The 5,509-nt window shown below is 36.7% G+C and overlaps 1 pseudogene; it reads left to right on the top strand.

The window, feature by feature from the left end:
- The first annotated feature begins 3,306 nt into the window (after positions 1–3,306).
- Positions 3,307–5,015, top strand: LOC149189434 (formin-like protein 6; annotated as a pseudogene).
- Positions 5,016–5,509: the final 494 nt, after the last annotated feature.

The following is a 5,509-nucleotide window of genomic DNA, read 5'->3' as shown; positions in this document are numbered from 1 at the left end:
CTGTACCTTCCACAAATTGGAAGTCCACCCATTCTTCCTTTAATTCTTTTGTCTCTATTTTCTTGTTCAAAATTCCAAACAAGGGTGGTCAAAACCTTTCTCTTTTAGCTCCATAATTTTTGAAAACACTAGACCATTAAAATTCCACCAACCAGTGTTCCATAATTTTACCAACAATCCATATTTTCTTGCTTAAGAAAACTTATGCCATCCCCATCAAGCAATCCCCTCGGCTCTAGAATATGTGTCCCTTGACTTAGCCCATATCTATCTATATCTATATCTATATATATATATATATATATATATATAGAGAGAGAGAGAGAGAGAGAGAGAGAGAGAGAGAGAGAGAGAGAGAGAGAGAGAGAGAGAGAGAGAGAGAGAGAGAGAGATTTACATATATACATTAGAGACATGGTTGGGTTGTCACAAGCCCCTCCCCCTTGAGGGAACATCATCCCCAGTGTTCTCTATCTACATGGCACATAGAAAAAAATTTAAAAATCACACATACTATTTTGTGGAGCTTTATATGTACATCGCTATACAACATTTACAAGTGAATGTACATTTGTTTCACCCAACAAACAAAAAATGATATGCTTCTCTCATTGATTCAAGCTTTTTCCAAGTCGCTTCCTTGGGTCCAAAGTCCCTCCACTACACTTTAACTTGCTCTATTGCTCGATTCTAACGCATGAGGTTCCTCCAGACGAGGACGCATAATGATTCTTGTTGGAACTCTCCCTTTGGTTCCATTTGTAGCATAGACCAATCAATCACATGATTATAATCCTTCACATATATTTTATGTAAAGAAACATGGAAAACATCATGGATTTTAATCGATGGAGGTAAGGCTAGCCTATATGCCACTAGTCACGGCGGATTTACTCAATGAACCTACATAGCATGTGCATTTGTGGCATACTAAACAATACCCTTAATTTGACTACATATTGGATAATACCTCTAAAAATCACTTTATTTAAACCCCCTACCAATACGAACCCAATACACCTTCTTGATTTAAACAACCCCTAATTTCACTAGATAATGTAGGCATCTGTTTTTTCATTAAATGTTTTTATACCTCTTTGTATTTTTCATTAACTTTGAACTCCATTTTTTTATACACAACGTATAAAAACTCTTTACCCCTTATTATATTTTCAATATATTATGTCTTTTTTTCCTGAATATATATCCCCCAATATGAATGCATGTGGTATGGTATTGCTCCCCTAGTGAAGCTCCCATGAATCCTCTCAAGGATCTCAAAGAGCCCACAATACTAAGGTGCCAACTTAGCACATGACCCAATCTTCAAAGAACTTTTCTTAGGTTTAATTCTCAATTAGACATGCTCCCCAACTTGGAACTCTTTATAAACCCTATGTTGCTCCGAATAGCTCTTTTGGAGGTCCAATTCCACTTTAAAATTCTGCTTAATGATCTAAATCTTCTGCTCCATTTCCTTGAGCATATTAGACCCAATTAGGACCTTGTTTGTTGGATCACTCGCGCTGATAGGAGTATTTAATCTCCTCCCATAAAGTACCACAAATGGGCTCATATTTATGGATTTTTGGTACCTATTTTTGTATGTGAATTCCAAAAGTGGAAGATACTCTTCCCACTTCTTAGGCTGATGCATCACATACATCTTCAACATGTCTTCAAGGATTTTGTTTTTCCATCCATGTGTGGGTGGTTTTCTAAACTGAGTTATGTTCTCAAGCTTGCAAATAGTTTCTTTATAAACCTTGATGTGAACTTAGCATCTCTATTTGAGATGATTTTCTAGGGAACTCCATGCAACCTCACAATTTATTTTATGAAAAATTGAGCCACTTCTCTAGTTGAGTTGGTGGATTTGACCACCACAAATTGAGTTGCCTTGCTTAAGTTGGGGATCACTACCTTAATTGAATCATGTTGCTTGGAGGTCCTAGGTAACCCTGTGATAAAATCCATGGATACCACCTCCCACTTCCATTCTAGAATGGGAATGGGCTGCAATAAACCTATTGGATGTCTACATTCAACCTTCACTTATTGGAATTCTATGCATCTAGTGAAAAAATCAGCCACTTATTTCTTTAGGTTTGGCCAATAATAAAAAAAGTTAATGGCTGCAAGTGTCTTTTGGTACCCAGGATGGCCATAATATGGCACTAGTAGAAAATGATAAATTAGTGATAGGTGACTAAAGAAGTTAGTCACTGCAACTTTTCCAAGTGAAATACTACCAAAAATGAGCAATCTTAAGTGACCCAACTAAAAATAACTAAAATAAATGACTACTTTAGTCCTAGGTTAAAATATATGACTAGATAATAAGTAATACAACTAAAAATGACTAACGTGAATGATTAATTTAGTCTAGGAACAAAATTATGACTACCTAACAAGTACTACAATAATACAAATTAGTCGTTTATGTTAGTGATTTTAATTGTGTCACTTCAACAATCTAAAGTTACAAGTGATAGGGGATTCAAAGGTTGCTATAAATTGGCTAAAATGTTATAATTCCTTAAACATTTCTTTACTGGATCGGTGGATGAATAGAGTTATGGAGCTAATTAGAATATTCAGGGTTGTATCATTTGATCAGATTGACAAGGAAATAAATTCAAAATCTGACAGAGTATCCAAAATGGGAGTGGGCTTACTGTTTGGTCAAAAACATCTTGAAGAATAGTTGCAAAGAGAAGTGTCTGTTAATTAGTAGAGAACCATTTCCTTTAGTTGAAGACTTAGCCTTTCATTCATATCTACATTTTGTGTTATCAAAGGCATATCCATTGAACTTAGGATACTAGTTTTTGACTTGGATATCAAGTTGTTTATCTATATTGAATGTAGATTATGAACATAGAAGTACTAGACTCTTATGAAATTGTTTTGCATCCTATGAGGATTTTGATATTTCCCGAACATTAAAATTTGAACATATTTGAATATCACAACATACATGTAAAGAATATTTAGTATATTTTAATTTCCATACTCTCTTTCATGCTTTAAAATACTTTTATCTCATCTCCACGTGCTAAAATTGTTGTTTTTAAATTTATTTTCTTTTTTTTACAAATTTAAGGGTTTATAATTTAAAAATTAACTAATATTTTAGTTACACCCAAAATTATAAACCTGTCATTCTTGAGCTCCGTGGGAACTAAATTCCAAAATAAAAATGCATTACATAGTTCAAGGGATTCAATAATTATTAGATGGGCTTCTTCACACATTTCCCTCGACTTGGACATTTTCTTTGTTTTTCTCATTGTCTATCTCAGAATGGTGTTCAAATTTAGAGAGGGTGAGAGGAAGAGTGAAGTGATAGAAATTTTTTCTCAGTATGACATGATGACTATCATGGAATACCCCAGGCAGTTTGAGGGCTTCCCTTTGCTTCCTATGGAGATGGTCCATCATTTTTTGTGGTTGGGTGAGAGTTGGATGACATTGGAAGGTCAACACAATGTAGTTTTGATGCACTGTGAGAGGGGAGGATGGGTTGTTCTTTTCTTCATCCTACTTGTTTATAGGAGGCAAAATACATGAAAGAAGAAGACTTTGGAAATGATTCACAGGCAGGCCCCTAAGGAGCTTCTACATCTATTATCTCCTCTAAGTCCAATCCCATCTCAGATACATCATCTTTAGTATATATATAGGATAACACTCAGTCTGAGTGGCCTTCACGAATAAGGGATTTGAATCTTGATTGTTTTATTCTTACACTTATTCTAAATTTTGATGGTGAGGGGGGATGCAGATGAATTTTCCAAATATTCGGTTAGGATCCCTTTAGTACTAGGATAGGATACCCAATATGCTCTTTTCTATGCCAAAGAAAATAAATAATGTTAGACATCACAGACAGGTTAATTTTTTTAGCAAATTTATTATTTTTATCCAAATTTATTGACCATATGGATTTTATAGCATTATCATTTTCAACTTACAGATATCTCAAATATCTCAACATTGATAGTTAATGTTCCTAGTAGAAGATGTTCCAAACATTTGCATTGACTTTTATATCTTCCCGTTGTAGGCAGATTGTGATGTTGCTAAAATTTATATCGTGTGTAACATTCAAGGTGACGTAGTCCTTGAGTGCATCAACATTGATTCATATCTAGCTCAAGAAGAGATGATGTTTAGGATAATGTTTAATATGTCATTTGTACGATCCAATATTTTGATGTTAAACTGAGATGACATTGATATTCTTTGGAATGCCAAAGATCGTTTTCCAAAGGATTTCAAAGTAGAGGTGTTGGCTTGTTGGGGCCTGACCTAAGTTCAAAGTTAATTATTCAAACAAATCCCTGTACTACAGGCCCTTTCGGCAACAGTACGTGGAGTGCAGACTGAGGTCTCACCCGAAGTAGCATGGGAGGGTGCTAGAACCATGTTTCTGAGAGGTATGACTGGTCTTCAGTTTGTTCTTGCGTGCAGGTCGCTTAGTGCACTTTTTGTTCCTCGCGGCCTGGTACACTGCCTTTGTGCAGCCCTAACCAGGGGTTGTGCCGCACTCTACGCTATTACCCAAGATCTTACTTATCTTCCAGTGTTAATTAATTACCTTCGCCTACTTGAATTTCTTAAGTTATAATTAACAATACAAAACATTCATACACAATCACACAGTAAATAAATAGTATACTTGCAAATTCTCTCCAATCATGCATTAAACCAGGAAAATCTACACAAAATTATAGAAAAACTTCTCTTTATTGATTCTCCCAATAGTTACAGACTCAACCTGCCCTGCGCACTCAATTGCAAGGGTCTGCGCCTCAACTGCGGACTACTAGGCCTCTGTGCATTCAGCTGTAGAGCCTTCTCCTACTCTACATCCCACAAACACACTTTACACTTCGACTCAATCACTTAGACTTCTTAGGATTTTCTCCTATTTGTTATTGGTTAGTTCTCTTTTACATTTAGAGCCTCGCTCTATTTATACAATCCCATGGTCCACAGACCATGGGTAGGTCTATACAATTGACATTACATTACAAAAAATAGGGTGGACAACCCTGTGACTCTATTATACTTTCGTGCCCTACACCCGCAATTTGCGGAGCTCTTACAAAAAGATTGGGTCAAAACTTGGGCTTTAAGCCCCAAAACATGCCTTAGGGGGATTCCATGCCCAACAGGACCCAAACACAAACATCGTGACTTGCCCTCGAGTCACTCTGTTGGTGAGGAGATCTTTGCACGGAGTCCCTCCAACTCTGCTCGAATTGCTGCTAGGTTGGCAGCGCACTGAGCTGCTGCTTGTTGGATCTTCTGCATACGTTGTTTCAAGACCTCTGTGTCAGAAGTGCGTCTCTGCATCAGTGCGTGCATCCCCTACATGTGTGCAAGCTTGCCTTCAATTTCTGTCGTGATGGTGAAGGCCTCATGGATCCAAGGCTAAACGTGCGCCTTTAGGATTGCTTCATTGTGTCGTGTCGTGTCCACCTGCTCTTTCAACACTTTA

This window comes from Pinus tabuliformis, chromosome 3_1, assembly GCF_031772625.1.
Source record: "Pinus tabuliformis cultivar Carrire ecotype Pingquan chromosome 3_1, CPIR1, whole genome shotgun sequence".
Taxonomy (NCBI): Eukaryota; Viridiplantae; Streptophyta; class Pinopsida; order Pinales; family Pinaceae; genus Pinus; species Pinus tabuliformis.
This window is presented reverse-complemented; position numbering and strand designations above follow the sequence as displayed.